This window comes from Triticum urartu, chromosome 2 (genome assembly GCF_003073215.2).
Source record: "Triticum urartu cultivar G1812 chromosome 2, Tu2.1, whole genome shotgun sequence".
Taxonomy (NCBI): Eukaryota; Viridiplantae; Streptophyta; class Magnoliopsida; order Poales; family Poaceae; genus Triticum; species Triticum urartu.
In genome coordinates this window covers 85,133,673-85,160,081 of record NC_053023.1, presented here as the reverse complement: position 1 = coordinate 85,160,081, position 26,409 = coordinate 85,133,673, and positions in this window count along the sequence as shown.

Here is a 26,409-nt window from a genome sequence, read left to right as displayed (position 1 = left end):
GGAAAACAAAGTCGTGCATTTTCTAATGTTGACAAAAACAAGAAAATAAGAATAAGAAACATCGGAAGACCAGACTTTGAAGCTACTGGAATCCTCCCAAAACCAGGCTGCACCAGTGGCTCGTGAACTTAGCATAAATGCTGCGAGTGTACAGAAGCAAACGTGAAAAAAAAAATTAAATGGGCCGACCCAGGACAGAGGAGATGTGCGCCAGTTTGTGGAATAGGCTGTAACTGAGGGCACCAAAATAGGTTTTGGGACCGTCGCCTCACCTGAAGAGCGGCGTGGTCATGGCCTATCCTAGTAATGACGGTCACCACCTTGATGCTCGAGACCAATTTCTCCCACGACGAGCTCGACGATTCCCGCAACATCGGCATACAACTTGACATGCCCAACCTACGCTCCTTCCGCAACAAGGGGTTCCCCATCAAGCTCTCGCTCACAATGTCGGCGCCAGGGCTGGCACGAGTCTACCTTGACACCAATCGCCGTGAGAGGGGCTTCTATAAGTGCGAGCCTGCGGCTCCCATGCTCGCGAGCTTCTCCAGCACAAGGGCCCTCAAGCTGCACCTCAACACCATCGTGGAGATCGTCTCGGACCCCAATGACGAATATGGCGACCAAAATCCTGGTGAGGCCATCATCCTGCCTACCTTCGTGAACCTCGAGCTCCTCGTAATACGTGGGACCTTCAAGTATCGGAATAGCACCACGGCGTTGGCATTGTCCACGCTACTCCGCGCCTGCCCTGCCATGTCGGAGCTCCGGCTCAAGCTAAACATGACGCGGGACTACCACTACGATCGCAAGATCGAGGAACGAGAAGCCGGAGGCCCCTTCGCCCAGTCGGTGGAAAGGTTCAAGAGGCTCGTGTCCATGTGTGGTGAACACCGCGATGACGTGGAGCGTGACGCAGTCTCGGACCTCCCGGAACCCTTCACCAATAGCTGCGCATTCGGGTGTCTGAGGACGAGCCTGCGGAAGGTGACGTTGCAATTGAAGTCCAAGGAGCCCAATTGCTTTTGGGTGCAGCTAGCCAAGTTCCTCGTGGAGAACGCCATGGTGCTCGAGGAGATGCACATTGAGGATGGGAACCAGTTTTGGCCAGACCACCTCCAGGACAAGCTAGCGAGATGGAGGGTTGACGCGTTCCGAAGGAAGAACCTGTCGGACACGGCCGCTGGCTTTCGATTCTACCAGCTAGCTAATCCTGTTGAAGATCTCGATATACATTATTGATACCAGTTGGAATGCACGTATAGAATCCACGAAATGCAAATTGATATTATCTCTGTCTCAAATTAATTATCTTACATTTGTGTATACGGAGGGAGTATAAAATTAAGTATGACTAGCACATATACCCGTGCATTACAATGGGAGAAAAAAAATATGCATTTTAAAGTTAGTGAGAATTATATTTGGAAGCAAAACCCTGTGTGCATGTGAAAATGAAACATTTAGCTTCTCGGTTTCGCGGGTGTGAAATAATCAATTCGCTATTTTTCATTCATTGATCAAGGGCATTTAAGAGTTTTGTTACAACATTGTACGCCAGAGAAGGCTCATAAATTATTCGATCGACTTTTCCTTTCAGTCGAGGAGATTTTAAGGTATGAAGTTTCTGGATATTGCTAGAAACATGACCTATTTTTTAAGGACGCGGCTAGCTAGCGCCGCTGCGCTCGTTTGCTGTTCCGAGCGCACCCTCCACTCTACGTACGCACGGAACAAAGCAGGTCCAACATTGCTCCACACCCTCAAGCTACATCAATGAAGAGACAGTGTGCATTTATTTAGGGTTTCAAAAAAATTAAAAAGCCGCAACTTTTGATCCGAACATCAGAATTTAGATCCGCTTTCACCATTGGGTTTATCGTGACGAGTTCTTCAAAACTAGATCCCATATGGGCAAGTTTCAATGAATTCTTTTCTTGGAAAAATTTGGATGCAATAGAGACAACTTTAGTATTATAGAAAAGCAACTTCTTCTTTCTAGCCTAGTAGGACTATCTATTAGGTTGGCTTCTGTAAAAACAAGAAAAAAAAACAAAAAGCATGAGACATCTGTAGCATTGTGAACAAAGCAAATTCATTGCACTATGGGATTGACCTCTCTATACACTTTTAACCATCCATTAACCCAAATTTGTTTGAACAAGTTCATACGTCCGGTATCCTCCAAGACGAATGAGGAGGGGGCGTTCTCAGGGCCCCTCAGCGTCGATTGCTCCCTTCGACATCAAGCCGGATCCCATCTCCTCAGACGACAAGAGGAGAAAAATCCGCCCCTTCTAGCCGAGGCCCCCGCGATGGACAAAGAGTCCGCACTACAAATTGAGATGCCAACCCAACGATCAACCTCCGTCTGCTGTGTAACGATGCCCTTTCCGCCACTCCCGAGCAAGCACGACGTCCAAAACTAGATGTTGCGTAAAGGAGGAGACGTCGTCCCCACTGCACCAACCATTTCTGTTGTAACAAGGAGGTGGCAGCAACAACTTTGAATATTGATATACGCAATCACATATGAAAAAGACTAAGTTCACCCAATAGAGCCCGTTGGGGGTAGAAAAGAAAAATAACTATGTGACTTATATGCACTAGAGTCGTACTTAAAAAGCCAGCAACTTTTGGGGTGTTTTTGTGCAACTCCAATTCATTCACCAGACAATTGTGTGTAGTCCGAGTGTGACTTGGTATCTAGATAAAGCAGACACATATAGAAAAGACTAAATTCAATAGGCAACTCGTGTGAAGTCCAAGCCTGAACAACTCCATAGTTTTCCTTAGGTAACTAGGTAGTAGCTGAGGAGAAAACACACAAACACGCATGCGCGCGCGCACACACACACACACATAGTCATGTGTCTCATATCCCCAGCTAGGAAACCTAACCAGTTCCACCCGCTCCCCTCTACGGTTGCACCAAGGGATCCCACCGAGGAGAGGAAACTCTTGACTCCCCCTCTATGACCCAAATTTAATTACATGTATCTAAAACATTTAGATATTTACCAAATAATGGTCCTGGTAAATATTTATGTTCGTGAGGATTGGGCAATTGGATACATGGTTTTACGCAAACTATTTATTGATTATGGAAAATTGGATACTTTGTTTTAGGAAATTGTATGGTTGATTGTGGGCAACTGGATAATTTATTTTGAGGACAACTTTGGGTGCGAAGGAGGCAATTATCGTGCTATAGGGAAGCAACTTCTTCTCTTTGGCCTAGTAGGACTTCATATTAGGTTTGTTTATGTAAAAACAAGAAATATCACACAAAACATAAGGCCCCTTTAGTGCTACATACAAAACAACTTCACTACAATATGTGTACTTGTGAATTTTACTAACATTATCCCAACTTGCTTATCATGGTTGCTCATTTTCCTATTGTTTGATAGTCATGTGCCTACAGTTGATGTGCAGTTGTCTATAAATATTGTAAATTGCCTACCATTGATGTCTAGCGCCTACTATTGATATTTAGTTGCCTATCATTGCTGCTTAGTCGTCTAACTTTGCAAAAATAGTTTCCTACAATATTGTGAAGTGGTTTATCATTGTTTTTCTAAGTTGCCTGCAAAAACTCTAAAGTTGCCAAAATTGACCACCAAGTTGCCTATCATTGTTAGTAATAGCAGACACAAGAGTATCAATGGTAGACGACTGCATAGTATTACATGTAGTTTAGAAACAACAACATACAAACATGAACAATATGCACCTTGGAAGTATCAGTAAGGAAGTTGGGAGAATATGCAACTTAGAAGTACCGGTGAGGAAGTTAGGAGAATATGCAACTTAGAAGTATCGGTGAGGAAGTTAGGAGAATGATAGAAAAAATTAATTAGGAGAAAGTGTACTGAAGTTGCCTAGTTCTAGCACTAAAGTTGTCTCTCGTAGAAAGAAAGTTGCTTATAAAGGTGGTATGATGTTTTCTACCTCTGTTCAAAGTTATTCTCTATTACTAGTTAGTTGCTCATTGCTGGTAATTAGTTACATTAAATTGGAGTGGAGTTGCTTCTGTTTAGCACTAAAGTTGTCTCATATAGCGTCTAAGTTGCTTTCTAAAAGAAAGAAAAATCATCAAAACATATCCATGTGGGTTTAGTTTTGAAGAGCTCGTCACGACCTGGCTAGCCAACACCCGTGTGCTCAGTAGCGTTGCCGGGCAGACTCCCCTAGAAAAGGAAAGCACACAGATCTAATACCATCCATTCCCACATGGTTCAAAATTTAAAATCATGATAGATGACTTAGATCCCATAAAAACTTTTCGATGTTGTAGGCAACTTAGGTCCCTTGATGGACAACTTTCATAGTATTGTAAGAAATTAAGGATCACTCGTAGGCAACTTCATAGTAAAGGGTAACTTGGTTTCTGAGGTAGACAATTTAGAAGCCATGTTAGACAAGTTTCCACTCGGTAAGAAACTTTCACAGTATGATAGGCAACTAAACAACCCACAACGTATTTTTCAATGTATGCAACTTAGAAATCATGGTGACCACATATTACACTGTTGCACACAACTAACTAGGTGGCTACTAGGCGAAGTTAGTTATACACACGGTGCAATTCATCTAGCATCCGAGTTGCTCATGTTTAGCACTAAAGTTGCTTCATCTGGCATCAAAGTTGCATTTGAGAAAAAATCATCAAAACATATTCATATGTGATCTAGTTTTGAAGAGCTCGTCACGAGGAACCCAGCGGTGAAAACGCTTCTGCGTTCTGACGCTCGATTCAAAACTTATAGTTTCTTGAAAAACTGAAACAGAATAAATAGATGAGGTCAGCACATGCATGCGCATAGATATTCTTTACACTCCCCACTCGATAATGTGTTTGTTACACACAACAACTACTTTTGTCGTCTAGCGCGTGCGCTCGCAGCATCCAGATAGCACAGCTGCGCATTTAAGTATTTATGATTTTTTAAATCCTTAAAAGGTTTTTGAAAATTATGTACACTTTCAGAAAAACGCGAACAAATTTTGAAACTGAAAAATCTTTTAAAATTCAACAACATTTTTTGAGAACACCAACTTATTTAATAAAAACTTGAACATTACTTGAATTTGTGAACACTTTTTTAAATCGAACATGTGTAGAAAATTCATACTTTTTTCAAAAATGTTAATTTTTTTAACTTGAACATTATTTTGAATTCTGAAATTTCACTAAACCAAGAATATTTTATGAATTAGATTATTTTTTTAAATTCCATTTCCTTTTTAGAAATCTAAAACAATTGAATAATAATATTTTCTAAAAGGTAGGAAGCTTTTTCATGTTCCGAATATTTTTCAAAATAGCAACAATTTTTTGTAATTCTGAACATTTTCGATTTTTTTGGAAATTCTCAACATTTTTTGAGAATTTTTAGTTTATGAAATAAATTCTGTAAGAAAATAAACTTGGATGGGAAAAAAGAGATAGGGAAAGGAGAATAAAAATAGAAGTAAAATACATAAACAAGGAAAAAATAGATGTAAAATACAGAAACAAAAAATGGGCCAGCCCATTATAGGCTATCCTGTACGAAGCTCTGCCTATCTTCCGTCCTGTGCAGAAAATAGAGTTTGTCCAGCTGCGTGGGCTGGCTTCGCTGGGCCACAGCGCGTGGCCCACGTACGAAATTCTGGAAAAAAAATTAAGCAGAACCATAAGAATTTAGTATCACTTTGGATAGAATTTTTTTCCTGCGATGAATGGATGAAAAAATTGACGAAACGCACCTTGCTTTATTAGTACGTATAGATATAGATATAGATATATAGAGGTATAGATTTTAAAAAATAATTATATATTTCACAAAACACTACTTCAGTTTTGAAGAAACATGTTTATAGAACTTCTAAAAATGTTTCAAGACATATTTGAATTTTTAAACACATATTAGATTTTTTTCTTTAAAAACACATGTTTAAAAATGTTAATCATGTATTTGAAAAAGTTCATATATCTAATAAATGTTTCAGATATATATGAAAAATCTACAATGTGTATGAAAAAAATAGACACCTAAACATGTAAAAAAAATGCTAATCACCGTATTTCAAAAAAATGTAATCATGTAGAAAATGATGATCATTTATTAATCATATATTAAAATATATTTAAAGTGTATAGGAAAAATGACAAAGAGTCCCATGGGCCCATGCGACCAAATCCTGGCCATGCCGCTTATTTGTGTGGAGCCCACTGCCCCCCAGGCGGGCTAGGTGCCTCTGCAAGCTTCCCGACTTGAAAATTTGATATTCCCAAAAAACGAAAAAAAACCGACACTCTGAACACTGAATTAATTGGTTAGTCGAAAAATAAAAATAATATTTGATTCAAAAACTATGCCAAAATCATGTAACTGAAGCATTTAACAGAGAAAATATAGATACATTTAGCACATATTAGGCATAGGATTTCCTATCAGATCTACAGAGGGTGAGGGCATGGCTAGTGGCGCATTGGTTAGCGCCGCCCAACTACGTGGATTCGCAGCGTCGTCGCTTGAACATGTGGGGGGTGGGGGGGTGGGGGTGAAGGGGTTGCGGTTCAAGGGTTGTTTTCCCTGCCACCATCGCTAAGCATTGTTGTCGACCACGTGCAACACTCATCCCGTCCGCCACCACCGTTTGAACACGAGGAAAGGCTAAGGGGGTTGGCAGTCTAGGGTTCGCTCTTTCGCCACCGTCAAGCCTTTTGACCGATCACGTGCGACACTCACCCCAATCGCCGCCGCCGCCTGAACATGTGGGAAGGGTATGGGGGTTAGCTGTTCTAGGGTAAGCTCTCCCGCCATGGCCGAGCCTTGGCGTCGACCAGTAGGCAAATTCAGTTGGTTATCGGATCGTTAGCGCCGATTTTTGTTGTATTGCTTGAGCCTCGTGGGCATATATATAGGAGTACATGATCTTCTTGAAGTACAAGACAAGCTAGAATAATTCTTAGTACATCCTATGCTTTCTAATAATCACGATACTCAACATCCCCCCGCGGTCACAACGGTAACGACGCAGACAGTGAGACTGGAGAATAATCCGAAGGTAAGCCGACGGACATCGCTCCCAGAGTCGAATGGTCGATGCATCGCGAAAGTCATGGATGGAGTGAAAACCGACGAGATTGCTCAAGCAAGGCGGTAGCCCTTTGTGAGGATGTCAAGGTAGCTGGGAGCGTAGGGTGGTGTAGCCGTGGTCGAGGTAGCCGTGCGAGGGACGCCGTGGTCCATGTCGAGTCAGGGTGGCCGGTGTCGAGGTAGTTGCCGTGAAGAAGAGCGGCGGCAGCGACTTGAGGAGGCAGCGATGGTTAGGTTAGGAGCGCGGCGGCGGTACTCGAGGTAGGGTGGAAGAACTCGGCAGCGTGACAAAGACCGCCATGGACGGTGGCGTTCCCGCACCTAGGTAGGCGGCACGGCGCATACCACACAGAAGTCGAGGTGCGTGGACGGTGAAGTGGACCGCGTGCCGTGGCGCTACGGCCCGAAGGGGTAACACAACGACAGCTCGCAGGTCGGGTGACGGCGGGGAACACCATGGGGCGAAGGCAGGAACCGTGTGCCACGCTCGCTACGTCCCGATGGGGCGACACAACGACAGCGCGAGGGTCGGTGCAACTGCGGGGACGACATTGAGCGAACAGACTCGGGGCGGTGGTGGACTGCGGGCCGCGACACTACGGCCCAAAAGGGCGACGAAGTGGCAGCGCGCGGCTCGGTTTAGCCGCTGAAAAAACCATAGGGTGGCGGCAAGGACCATGTGCCACGCTCGCTACGATATTATGGGGTGACCCAGCAGCAACGCGAGTATCTGTGCAGCCATGGGGACAACCTGTAGCGGATGGCCTTGAGGCGGCCGTGGATCGTGGGCCGTGGCACAACGGCTGAAGGGGCGATGCATCGGTAGCGCGCGGTTCGGTGTAGCCGCGGGAAAAACCATCAAGCCGCGACGCTGCGGTCCCTTGGGGCAATGCAACGACAACGATCTTCACGGGATTCTGCAGAGATGTGCTGATCAGACCAAAGACGAGCAAATATGAGAAGACGCGAACGAGCCACTCTGGTATGCGGCGGCGATGCAGATCAGATCCAACCCATGACGTGCTACACGTCCTGATCCAAAGCGTTACTTCGGTGTATATTGTGACATGTGGATGCACATGAGCTGATTAGCATTACACGGAACATAGCTCCTGGTCGTGTATGCAGACGACGGACGGAGCATCGTGGCGCGGTGAGCCAGCATAGTAGCTGGCCATACCAGCGCATGTGCGTGACCACCAGGCACACCACGCCCGCACGGGGTGTGCGAGTGCCTGGGGCCATGCGGCGTGGGACGACCGGCCAACTCAGTAGGGGTGTGCTTGGTTGCCGTTTGCTACAGTTCCTGTATCGCACATACTTCTCAACCCAGTCTGGTTGAGCAAAAACAGGCCCTAATACGCCATTTGCAAGTTGTTTGATTGCCTGCATCTAGTGTCCCTACATTAGGTAATACGCAAGTTCATTTTGTTTGGTTGCCTGCATTGGCCCAAGCGGCACATGAACACGGCGTTTGGTTGCATACGACGTACATGCTATGCTTACCTTGTACCCTAGTTGGTGAGCTTACCCACACCTAGCACACCAACGCCACAACACAACAATGGCGATGAACTGGGCGAAGATGATGAAGTTCTTCAGCTTCAGCCCAAACCGACGATCCACCTTGACACCTCCAACCTTGCCACTGTCAACACTGCTGCCTCCGTGCTTTCCCAGACAGTCCGAGTAAGCTTGTTCTGCTACCTGCCTAGTCTTGAACCCTCTATGGCTGATGTTAATATACTATGCCACTTGTGCACTGGCTTCTTCACATGAACTATAAACCCATGGAACCTTATCGATGAACACGGCATACCACTTGCCCTAGCAATGCACAAGAGCAAGAGTTGAAATAGCAAATCAATGGAGCACACAAGTAGCAACCAAAGTAGCACACAAACAACAATAGAGCATAAGAGAAGAAGTAAAGCAAGCATGATCATACGACATAACAAGTTCTACCTAGCACTACCTTGGTGTTAACCTACCACCACATCCAAAAGAGGGTGTTGTCCTACCACCGCAAGTTCACCATCAGCGTGAGGGGTTAGTATATACCACCTCATCAAAATATACAGACCATCAAATAGTTTTTGATCCCTAGCTACATAAAATGTACATCGTCATTGTCATAATCGTCATTGTCTTTGGCGCCATCGCCGTCGGGGATCATGCACGCTCACAGGCAGCACTACTCTAGTAGTAGTGCTTGCCCAGCCAGCTCCCGAGCCACAACACCCTGTGAGCATCGGCCATGGCAACGAACCCGACACCCTAAGCCTTCTTGTCAAGCAGGTGGCTGAGAGCTACCATGAGAGCCTCATTGCTGAAGCCACCCTGGGTCATGACAACGCCATACAGGTCAGGGTGGACGTCGAGGGGCTTGCACTCCCTGATGGCTGTTGCCACCTCCTTCACCGCCTCAGTCATGCTGCAAAAGACATTGATCTCCTCCTCCATCAGGCCTCCTCTCTTCCTCTACCTATCATGGACGGGGTCAAATGGCTTGTCGAAGGACTTCACGAAGGGCTTGTCAGGGCCATCAAGGACCTCGACGTCCGGGGTCCCATGGAATTCTGGCATGGGAGAACCAAGAGGCTCCCCCGAGCCCATGGCATGCTTCCGAGTTGCTAGCCCGAAGGAGAAGATGTGCTGCATCTGGTTGTAGTTCTGTATGGGTGTGTTGAGGAACTTAGCGTCCTTTGGGTGGTCCTAAGAATGAAACACAAGTGTTGTTAGTTGCGATTATGAGTAGGCAATGGTGGACAGTATGAAAAGGAAGAGGGCTGTGAGCTAACCGCGACATGGCCGACGTAGTGCTCTGCCTCCAGAACTATGGAGCAAGTGTTCTCATCCCATGAGGCGCCGCTAAGGTCTCTCAGCTTGGACACTTGGATCCATCAACTTCTGCACTTCCTCAGGTGGTTGTACACCTAGGTGGCAGACACCTCCTGCCCACAGAACTCGAACACCTGCTTCACAACGATGTTCAAGTGCACCTCCTTGAAGCCCTTGTCAGTCCTAACTCCACTAGAGATGAGCTCACACATTTTGTTCAGCATGAACGTGGACATGAATGACTGCCACTTCATGTTGTTCGACCTAGCATCCTTCTTTGCCTTTGCTGCTGCTACCTTGAGTGCAGCAGCAGAAGTAGTAGGAGTTGGCTTAACGAGCACTACTGGCACATAGATGGAATCAGACGTGAACACCTCTGAATCAGGTGCCATCTCGGACATAGGTTGCGAGTCCTCGACAAACGATGGAGCAAACTGGCTGTCGGACAGGACAAGGGCCTGACTAAGATCTTCCATCTGCGTGGTCATGTCCTACAATCTTAGCACACATTGACAGTAAGCATAGCACACAACATACCGGACAACCCATGAAAGCAGGAGCATACATGTACATGGTTCATCACTATCATAACAAGCACATGCTTCATCGCTATCATACTAAGCATACCAGACAATCTATGAGCAAGAACATACATCTACAACAAACAACATACTACAAATGGACCACCAATAGCTACAAAATCACAGATCTAAGCATGAATCAACACAAGCACAAGGTTAAACTTCAAACTCTACTACTAATCTAGCCTACCACATGCTTGAACATCTAGCCCTACCACGAATTGCAACCGCAGCATGGCAATCAACCATATCAGCTCACAAATCAGACCACTAATCAACCATGCATCTAGATCAAACCCTAGCTGTAGCTCACATCTAGCTAGAAGGAACAGAGAGAAAGGGGGACCGAACTCATAGAGGCCATGGCTGCAGCTCGAGGACGAGGGGGGGGGGTCATGGAAGATCAACGCCGGCCGATGAAGGAGCGCTGACGCCGTGGACCGCCGACCGATGAAGATGCGCCGCTTACCTGCTCGTCCGTGCCGATGCGCATCGGCAAGAAAGCTTGAACGGAGGGAGAATGGTGGCGGGAGTTGGGGTGGTGAGGGAGGGGCTAAATAGGGGTGGACTCGGTGGGAGGTGAGCCGAAATCCTCTCGCCGATTTTTCAGCGACGCGGGTGAGCTCACGTCATCTCCCGCTCACACGAGGGGAGAAGCGCGTCGCCCTCCCCTGCCTCGCTCGAGCCAGGCTCGCGAGCTACTACAGATTCAGGCATTTCCCCTGGGCCTGGCCTGGACGTGCTTTAAGTTCCATGCGATGCGGGCCGCACAGTGAACGCAGGAAACAAAACGGGCTCAATCTTTCCCGCATGGGCCAGGCTGGGCCATATGCAGGCAACCAAACATGCCCTAGGACACGCAAGGAGACGTCTCTGCAGCCTTGAAGCCGTGAAGCAACCGATCTAGACGGATGCCCTGATCTAACATCGAAGTACAAGCACGCGAGGGTTGAATGATGGTGGCGGGCAACGTAAACCGATCGACATGAGAGAAAAAAACCGGATCAAGAAATTGGGAAAAAGACTTTGTAGGACAGCCGGTCAACATGACCGGCAGATGAACCCTAGGTATGGGCAGTGCGGCCCCCCAGTAGCAATCATGGAGATCGATCGGTCCGAGGGCGGCACGGTGCGTAAGCGGTGGCAGTGGCTAGGATTTTGGATCAATTATGCTGATACATGTAAGAAGCGATAGAGAGAGATTCTAGTGGAATCATTGTTGTATTGCTTGCACCTCATGGTCATATATATACCTTTTGTTCACTTTGCCATCGTTCTTATTCGCCAAATACTTGGGGCAGTTCCGCTTCCAGTGACTAGTCCCTTTGCAGTAAAAGCACTTAGTCTCAGGCTTAGGTCCAGACTTGGGATTCTTCACTTGAGCAGCAACTTGCGTGCCATTCTTCTTGAAGTCCCCCTTTTTCCCTTTGCCCTTTTCTTGAAACTAGTGGTCTTGTTAACCATCAACACTTGATGCTTTTCTTGATTTCTACCTTCGTCGGTTTCAGCATCACGAAGAGCTTGGGAATTGTTATCCCTTGCATACTATAGTTCATCACAAAGTTCTAGCAACTTGGTGATAGTGACTAGAGAACTCTATCAATCACTATCTTATCTGGAAGATTAACTCCCACTTTATTCAAGTGATTGTAGTACTCAGACAATCTGAGCACATGCTTACTGGTTGAGCTATTCTCCTCCATCTTGTAGGCAAAGTAATGTCAGAGGTCTCATACCTCTCGACACGGGCATGAGTATGAAATAGCAATTTCAACTCTTGGAACATGTTATATGCTACGTGGCGTTCAAAACATTTTTGAAGTCCCGGTTCTAAGCCGTAAAGCATGGTGCACTAAACTATCAAGTAGTTATCATATCGAGCTTTTGTCAAAACGTTCAAAACGTCTGCATCTGCTCCTGCAATAGTTCTATCACCTAGCGGTGCATCAAGGACATAATACTTCTGTGCAGCAATGAGGATAATCCTCAGATCATGGATCCAATCCGCATCATTGCTACTAACATCTTTCAATTTATATTTCTCTAGGAACATATCAAAAATAAACGGAGAAGCTATGTGCGAGCTATTGATCTACAACATAGATATGCAAATACTATTAGGACTAAGTTCATGATAAATTTAAGTTCAATTAATCATATTACTTAAGAACTCCCACTTAGATAGACATCCCTCTTGTCATCTAAATGATCACATGATCCAAATCAACTAAACCATGTCTGATCATCACGTGAGATGGAGTAGTTTTCAATGGTGAACATCATTATGTTGATCATATCTACTATATGATTCACGCTCGACCTTTCGGTCTCCAGTGTTCCGAGGCCATATCTGCATATGCTAGGCTCGTCAAGTTTAACCCAAGTATTCTGCATGTGCAAAACTGTCTTACACCCGCTGTAGATGAACGATGAGCTTATCACACGCGATCATCACGTGGTGTCTCGACACGACGAACTTTGGCAACGGTGCATACTCAGGGAGAACACTTTTACCTTGAAATTTAGTGAGAGATCATCTTATAAAGCTACCGTCAAACAAAGCAAAATAAGATGCATAAAGGATAAACATCACATGCAATCAAAATAGGTGACATGATATGGCCATGACCATCTTGCGCCTTTGATCTCCATCTCCAAAGTACCGTCATGATCTCCATTGTCACCGGCATGACACTATGATCTCCATCATCTTGATCTTTATTAACGTGTCATCACATGGTCGTCTCGCCAATTATTGCTTTTGCAACTATTGCTACCGCATAGCGATAAAGTAAATCAATTATATGGCGCTTGCATCTTATGCAATGAAGAGACGACCATAAGGCTCCTGCCAGTTGCCGATAACTTTAACAAAACATGATCATCTCATACAACAATTTATATCTCATCACATCTTGACCATATCGCATCACAACATGCCCTGCAAAAACAAGTTAGACGTCCTCTACTTTTTTGTTGCAAGTTTTACGTGGCTGCTATGGGCTGAGCAAGAACCGTTCTTACCTGCGCATCAAAACTACAACGATAGTTTGTAAAGTTAGTGTTGTTTTAACTTTCTTAAGGACCGGACGTAGCCACACTTGGTTCAACTAAAGTTGGAGAAACTGACACCCGCCAGCCACCTGTGCGCAAAGCATGTCGGTAGAACCAGTCTCGCGTAAGCGTACGCGTAATGTCGGTCCGGGCCGCTTCATCCAACAATACCGCCGAACCAAAGTATGACATGTTGGTAAGCAGTATGACTTGTATCGCCCACAACTCACTTGTGTTCTACTCGTGCATATAACATCTATGCATAAAACCTGGCTCTGATACCACTGTTGGGGAACGTAGTAATTTCAAAAAATTTCCTACGCACACGCAAGATCATGGTGATGCATAGCAATGAGAGGGGAGAGTATGTCTATGTACCCTCGTAGACCGAAAGCGGAAGCGTTTATCAACGCGGTTGATGTAGTCGTATGTCTTCACGATCCGACCGATCCAAGTACCGAACGCACGACACCTCCAAGTTCTGCACACGTTCAGCTCGATGAAGCCCTCGCCTTCTTGATCCAGCAAGAGGGGCGAAGTAGTAGATGAGTTCCGGCAGCACGACGACGTGGTGACGGTGTTGGTGAAGAACAATCTTCGCAGGGTTTCGCCTAAGCACTACGAAAACTATGACGGAGGATAAACTAGAGGGGACGGGGTTGCCGGCACACGACTTGGTGTTTCTTGATGTGTCTTGGGTGCTAGCCCTACCCCTCTATTTATATGTTGAGCCTTGGGGTCGAAACTTGAAGTAAAAGCCTCCACAAAGTCGGTTTCACCCGAAAGGCAAGAGTCCTTCCCGGACTCCAGGGCCAGACGCCAGGGTTCCCAGCATCTGGAACCAGACGCCAGGGACCCTGGTGAGGGAGTCCTGGATTAGGGGGTCTCCGGACAGGCGGACTATATCCTTTGGCCGGACTGTTGGACTATGAAGATACAAGATTGAAGACTTCATCCTGTGTCCGGATGGGACTTTCCTTGGCGTAGAAGGCAAGCTTGGCAAATACGGATATGTAGATCTCCTCCCTTGTAACCGACTTTGTGTAACCCTAGCCCCCTCCGATGTCTATATAACCGGAGGGTTTAGTCCGTAGGACAACAACAATCATACCATAGGCTAGCTTCTAGGGTTTAGCCTCTACGATCTCGTGGTAGATCAACTCTTGTAATACTCATATCATCAATATCAATCAAGCAGGACGTAGGGTATTACCTCCATTAAGAGGGCCCGAACCTGGGTAAACATCGTGTCCCCCGCCTCTTGTTACCATCTGCCTTAGACGCACAGTTCGGGCCCCCCTACCCGAGATCCGCTGGTTTTGACACCGACATTGGTGCTTTCATTGAGAGTTCCACTGTGTCGTCATCATAAGGAGGGATGGCTCGTCTCGTTGTCAATAACAACATCACCTCTGGGGGAGCCCTGGCTGTAGGCCAAACTCTCCGACTAGGCGGCTTCGTCATGACTGCCCGCTCGGTCGCGGCGCCGACGATGACTTCTTGGGTCATCGAAAATAGCCTCCACATCGGCTCGAAATTCACCGAGCAGATGGATCCAATAGAGCTCTCCTCTTTGAACGAGCTCTTGGATGCATCTCCTCTCTGGGAGTCGCTACAAACTATGATCGGATTGGGCTTAAACCTGACCAAGGGAGATTAATTCTCCGCCGGTCACCCATCAGATAGCGGTGGTGGAGGAGCAATGCGGCGATTCTTCCTCTATCCCGAGGACGAACTATGTCCGGATTTCCGAGCTATCCGAGCTGGATACCCGTCCACGGGAGGCCATCGCCCTAACCCTGAACCTAGAATCAGGCAGCATGCCGAACCTGCGGGGCAACATCCCGGAGCCCGAACTTCCAAGATCGGAAACTCCCCTTCCCCTGGGTCTCAGATTGGGTCAAGGTCTGGACTTAAATCCACCCACCCACCCAGATATAAACGATCTTTCCCATATTAGGCAAGAGCCCCAGGAGACAGTACATCACTATTGGGCCAGATTCCGCCTTGTAATGAACAAGGTCAAGGACTGTCGCGAGGAAGACGCAATTTCGTTCTTTTGTAACAATTGCACGGACAAGGGAATCCTCAACGCCATAAGTCGCCGTGACATAGGACACTTCGCTAACGTGGCTACCATAGTATGGAAGTACTGTGCGATGGAAAGCGCCTGGAAAGCCCAAACAAAATTTTGGGATAATCCGGCTCTGACAAAACCCCCAGTCTGAACTAAAAGGGTGCACTCTCATAAATCGCCCGACTCAATTACAAAGAAGCAAAAGCCCAATACAGGGTGTGGAACCGTATTGGAGGGATGGCTTAACAGGCCCTGCAAAATTCATAGTACAACGGATACCATACAAACACAAAGCCTTAGAGCATGTTGGGTACTCCGGCAGGTGGCCAAGAGTGGTGATGATCTCCTCATTCAAAACACCGCAGAGCACCATCCCCTGGATAAAAATACAGTATTGACAGTCTTCGAGACCTTCGCCTCAAATAATAGGCGTAAGTGAGCACTCCGCAGCCTTGCCGAAGTCTGCCACGTGGCAGCAATAAATCGAGGGAGCGACACGGCTATCACCTTCAATGCCAGTGACGAACCTAAATTCCGAATAGCCCGAGCACCAGCCGCCTTGGTCCTCAGTCTAATTGTGGACGACTTTCGGCTTACTAAAGTGCTCATGGACGGCGGCAATGGATTAAACCTCATTTATGAGGAGACTCCTCAACAAATGGAAATAGACAGAAACCGTATTGAGCAAAGCAGCACAACCTTCCGAGGAATCATCCCCAGTCGGGAGGCACGTTGCGCTGGGAAAATCACACTAGATGTGGTATTCAGCACTTCAGAGAATTACATGCCCGAAGAAATTACATTCCAAGTGGCCCCGTTCAGTAGCGGATACCACGCCCTTCTAGGGCGGGAGGCATTCACGATCTTCCAAGCCATACCCCATTATGGGTACATGAAGCTCAAAATGCCCGGGCCCAATGGAATCATCACTCTAGCTAGTAATCCGGACATAGCACTCCGCACCGAAAACAAAACAGCCGCACTGGCCCTCGAGGAATTATCCGAAGCCCTTGCGGCGGAGGAATTAACTGCGCTGCGCTCCACAGTGGACAGGGACGATGTGATACTCGACAAAAGATCCAAGTCCACCTCTTTTAAACCAGCGGATGAAATAGTCAAATTCCAAGTCCATCCAACGGACCCCACAAAAACAGCATCCATCGGGGCACAGTTAAACCCCGCTCTAGACGCCGCACTACGGGAGTTCCTGCGCGAGAATTGGGACATATTCGCCTGGCATCCTTCAGACATGCCAGGAATCCCACGCAGGTTGGCCGAGCATAACCTTAACATTCTAAAAGGATTCAAGTCGGTCAAGCAGACTCTTCGGCGTTTCTCTGAACCTAAGCGACAAGCCATGGGAGAGGAGCTAGCCAAGTTACTGGAGGTCGGATTCATTAGAGAAATAAAACATCCGGACTGGCTAACAAACCTGGTGATGGTACCAAAGAAGGACAAATCCTGGCGCCTATGCATCGACTTCAAGGACCTTAATAAAGCTTGCCCAAAGGATCCCTCCCCCTCCCTCGCATCGATCAAATCATCGACGCTACCGCAGGACACGACTCATTGTGCTTCCTCGACGCATACTCAGGTTACCACCAGATTAAGATGGCGCAGACCGATCAAGCCGCAACGACATTTATCACTCCATACGACCCCTTCTGTTTTAACACAATGCCCTCCGGGCTAAAAAACGCCAGCGCAACGTATCAACGCATGATTCAGACATGTCTGGAAAAGCAGATCGGCAAAACAGTGGAGGCATACGTGGACGATGTGGTCGTTAAAACCAGACACATTGACTCCTTAATAGACGACTTGAGGCTCATGTTCGACAATCTCCGAACATACGACATTAAGCTCAATCCGGAAAAATGCGTTTTTGGCGTGCCCGCCGGAAAGCTCCTGGGCTTCATCGTCTCCAGTAGAGGAATTGAAGCAAATCCGGCTAAAATCCGAGCTCTGTCGCAGTTGGCTATCCCCACTGACCGCAAGCAAATCCAGAAGTTAACTGGATGTGTGGCGGCCTTAAGCCGCTTTATCTCCCGATTAGGAGAAAAGGCACTCCCCCTTTATCGCCTTATTCGGCGCACCGAACACTTCGAGTGGACGGACGCAGCCACGGCCGGATTGGAAGAAATAAAAGCCATCCTGGCCACTAACCCAATCTTGGCCGCACCAAATATCGGCGAACCAATGCTGTTATATATAGCAGCAACTCACCAAGTTGTAAGCGCAGTGCTTGTCGTCGAACGAGAGACGGACGGACATAAATTCCCACTTCAAAAGCCGATATATTATGTATCCACTGTCCTCACTCCATGCAAATCACGGTCCCCACATTATCAAAAGATAGCATACGCGGTATTCATGGCATCCCGGAAATTACGACACTACTTTCAAGAGTGTTCAATTACGTTGGCCTCAGAAGTACCACTCAACGACATAATAAACAACCACGATGCCACGGGCCGGATCGCCAAATGGGCTATCGAGCTCCTCCCGTTCGACATAACATATAGACCACGACAAGCCATTAAGTCGCAAGTACTGACCGATTTTGCCGCCGAGTGGACAGAAGCCGAACTCCCTAAAGAGTACGACGCGTACTCCAATTGGATCATGCACTTTGATGGCTCTAAAATGCTGGCTGGTCTGGGGGCTGGCATCGTCCTGACGTCCTCCACCAGAGATACAGTCCAATACGTACTCCAAATATTATACACAGACTCCAACAACGCAGCCGAATACGAGGCCCTATTACATGGTCTCCGGATGGCAGTTTCCATGGGCATTCAACGCCTGGAGGTGCGTGGGGACTCGAACCTCACAATATCTCAAATAAATGGAGACTTCGATGCCAAGGATCCGAAAATGGCGGCATATCGCAACGCCGTCCTCAAAATGTCAGCTCAGTTCGAGGGGCTTGAATTCCACCATGTGGCTCGGCAAAACAATCAGGCGGCGGATATCCTCGCCCGTATCGACGCTAAGCGCCACCCTGTCCCACCTAACATCTTCTTGGAAAAGCTGTTTAAGCCATCTGTGGTATGGGAAGGGGACACCGGTAACAATAGTCCGGACCCGGCCACAACACCAGATACCGAACACTCTGACATAATCGGAGGCTCTGCCATCGAAATAACACCGTCAGCCCACGCGATAATGGCTGTCATCGGCCCGTGGACAGAACCATTCCTGGCCTACCTAACCAGGCAGGAACTACCCGAGGACCAAAATGAGGCACGCTGCATAGTGCGGCGATCTAAAGCCTACAAGGTCCACGAGGGAGAGCTTTATAAGAAAAGCACTACCGGAGTCCTTCAAAGGTGCATCTCCGAAGAGGAAGGGCGGAAGCTTTTGGCAGAAATCCATGCTGGACTCGGCGGCCACCACGCCGCAGCCCGGGCCCTTGTAAGCAAGGCCTTCCATACAGGTTTCTATTGGCTGACGGCCTGAGCAGATGCACATGATCTGGTCCAACGTTGCATCGGTTGCCAGCTTTTTGCAAACCAAAGCCATATGCCGCCTACCGCTCTCCAAACAATCCCCATTACTTGGCCCTTTGCGGTCCGGGGGCTTGATATGGTCGGACCCCTTAAAGGGGGAACCCATAAGAAAAAATACTTACTGGTCATGGTGGATAAATTCACCAAATGGATAGAAGCCAAACCCGTTAAAACGGCTAAATCCGGACCAGTGATAGACTTCATATCTGGGGTTGTACACCCTTATGGCATCCCCCACAGCATCATCACTAACAACGGCACGAACTTTACAGCCGACGAGGTGAAACTTTGGTGCAGCAACATGGGCATCAAGCTCGATTATGCTTCTGTCTATCACCACAAACTAACGGTCAAGTCGAGCGAGCAAATGGTCTTATCATGAGCGGCATCAAACCCAGATTAGTGCGGTCCTAAAAGGAATCAAACACACACTGGGTAGAGGAGCTCGATGATACGTCTCCAACGTATCTATAATTTTTGATTGTTCCATGCTATTTTATTATCAACCTTGGATGTTTTATATGCCTTTATATGCTATTTCATATGATTTTTTGGGACTAACCTATTAACCCAGAGCCCAGTGCTAGTTTCTGTTTTTTTCCTTGTTTTAGAGTATAGCAGAAAAGGAAAATCAAACGGAGTCCAATTGACCTGAAACTTCACGGAACTTATTTTTGGAAGGAAAGCAACCCGAGAGACTTGGAGTCCATGTAATGGAAGTAACGAGGAAGCCACGAGGCAGGGGACGCGCACACCCCGTGGGCGTGCCCTCCACCCTCGTGGGCCTCTCGTGGCTCCCCTGACGTACTTCTTCCGCCTATATGTCTCCATATACCCTAAAAACATCCGAGAGCACAATAGATCGGGAGTTCCGCCGCCAGAAGCCTCCGTAGCTGGTACATCTCCATCGTATCTATAATTTTTCATTGTTCCATGCCAATATTCTACAACTTACATATACTTTTGGCAACTTTTTATACTATTTTTGGGACTAACATATTGATCCAGTGCCCAGTGCCAGTTACTGTTTGTTGCATATTTTTTGTTTCGCAGAATATCCATATCAAATGGAGTTCAAACGGGATAAAAATTGACGGAGATTTTTTTGGAATATATATGATTTTTGGGAAGAAAAATCCACGCGAGACGGTGCCCAGGGTGGCCACGAGGTAGGGGGGCGTGCCCCTGACCCTCGTGGGCCACCCGTAAGGCGGTTGGTGCCCTTCTTTCGCCGCAAGAAATCTAATTTACGGATAGAGATCGTGTTAAAATTTCAGCCCAATCGGAGTTACGGATCTCCGGGAATATAAGAAACGGTGAAAGGGAAGAATCTGAGAAGGCAGAAATAGAGAGAGACAGAGAGACAAATCCAATCTCGGAGGGGCTCTCGCCCCTCCCGTGCCATGGAGGCCATGGACCAGAGGGGAAACCCTTCTCCCATCTAGGGAGGAGGTCAAGGAAGAAGAAGAAGGAGGGGGGCTCTCTCCCCCTCGCTTCCGGTGGCACTGGAGTGCCATCAGGGGTCATCATCATCACCGCGATCTACACCAACACCTCCGCCATCTTCACCAACATCTCCATCACCTTCCCCCCTCTATCTACATCGGTCCACTCTCCCGTAACCCTCTGTACCCTCTACTTGAACATGGTGCTTTATGCTTCATATTATCATCCAATGATGTGTTGCCATCCTATGATGTCTGAGTAGATTTTCGTTGTCCTATCGGTGGTTGATGAATTCCTATGATTGATTTAATTTGCTTGTGGTTATGTTGCTGTCCTTTGGTGCCCATCATATGATTGCGCGTGTGGATCACACCCTAGGGTTAGTTGTATGTTGATAGGACTATGTATTGGAGGGCAAGAGTGACAGAAGCTTCAACCTAACATAGAAATTGATGCATACGGGATTGAAGGGGGACCAATATATCTTAATGCTATGGTTGGGGTTTACCTTAATGAACATTAGTAGTTGCGGATGCTTGCTAATAGTTCCAATCATAAGTGCATAGAATTCCAAGTCAGGGATGACATGCTAGCAGTGGCCTCTCCCACATAATACTTGCTATCGGTCTAGTAAAGTAGTCAATTGTTTAGGGGCAATTTCACAACTCCTACCACCACTTTTCCACACTCGCTATATTTACTTTATTGTTTCTTTATCTAAACAGGCCCTACTTTTTATTTACGTACTCTTTATTATCTTGCAAACCTATCCAACAACACCTACAAAGTACTTCTAGTTTCATACTTGTTCTAGGTAAAGCGAACGTCAAGCGTGCGTAGAGTTGTATCAGTGGTTGATAGAACTTGAGGGAATATTTGTCCTACCTTTAGCTCCTCGTTGGGTTCGACACTCTTACTTATCGAAAACTGTTGCGATCCCCTATACTTGTGGGTTATCAAGACCTTTTTCTGGCGCCGTTGCCGGGGAGCAATAGCGTGGGGTGAATATTCTTGTGTGTGCTTGTTTGCTTTATCACTAAGTAATTTTTATTTGCTGTTCTTAGTTGTTCTCTATCTTTAGTTATGGATATGGAACACGAAATACAAAAAATTTAGGTGTACTTGCTACTCATGGAGATGGGGAACCTCCTAAAACCCTCGATGCTGGTTATGTTAAAAATATTATGTACTACTTTAATAATCCTGAGAAAACCCCATTCAATTATGTAATGGGAGTAACGTTGGATCAACGTGAATGCTTTAGGGATTACCGCTTGACACAAAAAGGGAAACTATTATGGGATCAAATTCATATATTGAATTGGTATGCTAGGCAACTATGCTTGAGATATGATTATACTTGTTGCTCTAAGGTGAAGGCTCCACACCTTCCCTTTTCATGTGAATTTAATGATAATGAAACCTTAGCTTCTTATGCTAATGGTATATATGATTACTATGATGTGGAACAAACAGAAGAATTTGTTGCTTTTAAGGGTGCTTATGAAATTGAATCTTTGTTTGAAAAGAATGAAGCTTATGATGATGATGTTTATAGGCCTGAAAATTTAGCTATCTTAAAATATTGCTATGATAATTATGAATATAATTCCTATATTAATGCGCTTATTGAGAAAGTCTCCGCTGTCCAAGAAGAGACTAATATTTTGCAGGAATCTATGGAAGAAGAAGTTGATGAAACTGTGAGCTCATTGGATGAAAAAGATGAGGAGGAGAGAGAAGAACAAAAGGAGGAAGAGCGGATTAGCTACCCGCGCCCACCTTCTAATGAGAGTAACTCTTCAACTCATACATTGTTTAATTCCCCTTCATGCTTACCGAAGGATGAATACTATGATAATTGTTATGATCCGTTGATTCTTTTGAAATATCCCTTTTTGATGATGCTTGCTATGCTTGTGGCCAAGATGCCAATATGAATTATGCTTATGGAGATGAACTTGCTATAGTTCCTTATGTTAAACATGAAATTGTTGCTATTGCATCCACACATGATAGTCCTATTATCCTTTTGAATTCTCCAAACTACACTATATCGGAGAAGTTTGTGCTTATTAAGGATTATATTGGTGGGTTGCCTTTTACCGTTGCACATGATGTTTTTGATGAATATAATATGCATGTGCTTTCTGCTCTTGCTTGCAATTATTATTAGAGAGGAACTATATCTCCACCTCTCTATGTTTCCAATACGATAAAATTGCAAGAAACTATTTATACTATGCATTGGCCTTTACTATGTGTGCATGAATTGTTCTTTTATGACATGCCGATGCATAGGAAGAGAGTTAGAATTCTTCATTACATAATATATGTTACTTTGTGCTCACTACTAAATTACAAATCATTGTTAATTAAAATTGGCTTTGATATACCTTGGGATTCGGGTGGATCCATTACTAGAGCACTATATGCCTAGCTTAATGGCTTTAAAGAAAGCGCTGCCAGGGAGACAACCTGGAAGTTTTAGAGAGTCATTTATTTATTTTGTGTGCTTTTATAAGGTTTAGAAATAAAAATAATGTGCCAAGTTTTGCCTTTAGGATGTTTACATTTGCTTGATGGTTTGTACGGTGCAGGACAGAAACTTTGGCTGTAGTGCGCGATTTTACATTTTTAGCTGGAACGTCAAATGGTTCTGATTATTTTTGCACTGTCTACATATACAAATTTTTTATTTTCTCTAATTTTGGTAGAATTTTTCAAGTATCAGGAGTATGGTGAATGTTCAGATTATTACAGACTATTCTGTTTTAGACCTATTCTGTTTTTGATGCATAGTTTGCTTGTTTTGATGAAACTATCGATTCATATTAGTGGATTAAGCCATGAAAAAGTTATATTACAGTAGATACAATGCAAAAACAAAATATGAATTGGTTTGCAACAGTACTTAGAGTAGTGATTTGCTTTATTATACTAACGGATCTTACCGAGTTTTCTGTTGAAGTTTTGTGTGGATGAAGTGTTCGATGATCGAGAAGGTATCGATGTGAGAAGAAGGAAGAGAGGCAAGAGCTCAAGCTTGGGGATGCCCGAGGCACCCCAAGTAAATATTCAAGGAGACTCAAGCGTCTAAGCTTGGGTATGCCACGGAAGGCATCCCCTCTTTCTTCAACAAGTATCGGTATGTTTTCGGATTCGTTTCGTTCATGCGATATGTGCAATCTTGGAGCATCTTTTGCATTTAGTTTTCATTTTTATTTTATGCACCATGCTGGTATGAGATAGTCCTTGGTTGATTTATAGAATTCTCATTGCACTTCACTTATATCTTTTGAGTATGGCTTTATAGAATGCTTCATGTGCTTCACTTATATCATTTGAAGTTTGGATTGCCTGTTTCTCTTTACATAGAAAACCGTCATTTGTAGAATGCTCTTTTGCTTCACTTATATTTGTTAGAGCGTGGGCATATCTTTTTTAGAAAGAATTGAACTCTCTTGCTTCACTTATATCTATTTAGAGAGATGACATGAATTGGTCATTCACATGGTTAGTCATAAAATCCTACATAAAACTTGTAGATCACTGAATATGATATGTTTGATTCCTTGCAATAGTTTTGCGATATAAAGATGGTGATATTAGAGTCATGATAGTGGGTAATTGTGGATTGTAGAAATACTTGTGTTGAGGTTTGTGATTCCCGTAGCATGCACGCATGGTGAACCGTTATGTAACGAAGTTGGAGCATGAGGTATTTATTGATTGTCTTCCTTATGAGTGGCGGTCGGGGACGAGCAATGGTCTTTTCCTACCAATCTATCCCCATAGGAGCATGCGCGTAGTACTTTGTTTCGTTGACTAATAGATTTTTGCAATAAGTATGCGAGTTCTTTATGACTAATGTTGAGTCCATGGATTATAGGCACTCTCACGCTTCCACCATTGCTAGCCTCTCTAGTATCGCGCAACTTTCGCCGATACCATAAACCCACCATATATCTTCCTCAAAACAGCCACCATACCTACCTATCATGGCATTTCCATAGCCATTCCGAGATATATTGCCATGTAACTTCCATCATCATCATATACATGACTTGAGCATTCATTGTCATATTGCTTTGCATGATCGTAAGATAGCTAGCATGATGTTTTCATGGCTTGTCCATTTTTTATGTCATTGCTACGCTAGATCATTGCACATCCCGGTACACCACCGGAGGCATTCATATAGAGTCATATCTTTGTTCTAGATATCCAGTTGTAATATTGAGTTGTAAGTAAATAAAAGTGTGATGATCATCATTATTACAACATTGTCCCATGTGAGGTTATCAAAATAAAAGTGGCCAAAGAATCCCCACAAAAAAGAGAAAGAGAGGCCAAAGAAGCCTACAAAAAAAGAAAAAAAGAAAAAAATGAGATAAAAAGAGAGAAGGGGCAATGTTACTATCCTTTTACCACACTTGTGCTTCAAAGTAGCACCATGTTCTTCATATAGAGAGTCTCTTGAGTTATCACTTTCATATACTAGTGGGAATTTTCATTATAGAACTTGGCTTGTATATTCCGACGATGGGCTTCCTCAAATGCCCTAGGTCTTCATGAGAAAGCAAGTTGGATGCACACCCACTTAGTTTCAGTTTGAGCTTTCATATACTTATAGTTCTACTGCATCCGTTGCATGGCAATCCCTACTAACTCACATTGATATCTATTGATGGGCATCTCCATAGCCCGTTGATACGCCTAGTTGATGTGAGACTATCTTCTCCTTTTTATCTTCTCCACAATCACCATTCTATTCCACCTATTGTGCTATGTCCATGGCTCACACTCATGTATTGCGTGAAAGTTGAAAAGGTTTGAGAACGTCAAAAGTATGAAACAATTGCTTGGCTTGTCATCAGGGTTGTGCATGATGTGAGTATTTTGTGTGGTGAAGATGGAGCATAGCCAGACTATATGATTTTGTAGGGATTACTTTCTTTGGCCTTGTTATTTTGAAAAGACATGATTGCTTTATTAGTAGGCTTGAAGTACTATTGTTTTTATGTCAAATGATAGACTATTGCTTTGATTCACTCGTGTCTTAATATTCATGCCATGACTAGACATATGATCAAGATTATGATAGGTAGCATTCCACATCAAAAATTACCTTTTTTATCATTTACCTACTCGAGGACGAGCAGGAATTAAGCTTGGGGATGCTGATACGTCTCCGTCGTATCTATATTTTTTTATTGTTCCATGCCAATATTCTACAACTTTCATATACTTTTGGCAACTTTTTATACTATTTTTGGGACTAACAAATTGATCCAGTGCCCAGTGCCAGTTCCTGTTTTTTGCATGTTTTTTGTTTCGCAGAATATCCATATCAAACGGAGTCCAAACGGGATAAAAATTGACGGAGATTTTTTTGGAATATATATGATTTTGGGAAGAAAAATCCACGCGAGACGGTGCCCGAGGTGGCCACGAGGCAGGGGGGCGCGCCCCTGACCCTCGTGGGCCACCCGTAAGGCGGTTGGTGCCCTTCTTTCGCTGCAAGAAAGCTAATTTACGGATAGAGATCGTGTTAAAATTTCAGCCCAATCGGAGTTACGGATCTCCGGGAATATAAGAAACAGTGAAAGGGAAGAATCTGAGTGATACGTCCATTTTGCATCATGCTTTTATATCGATATTTATTGCATTATGGAATGTTATTTCACTTTATGTCACAATACTTATGGCTATTCTCTCTTATTTTATAAGGTTTACATAAGGAGGGAGAATGCCGGCAGCTGGAATTCTGGGCTGGAAAAGGAGCAAATATTAGAGGCCTATTC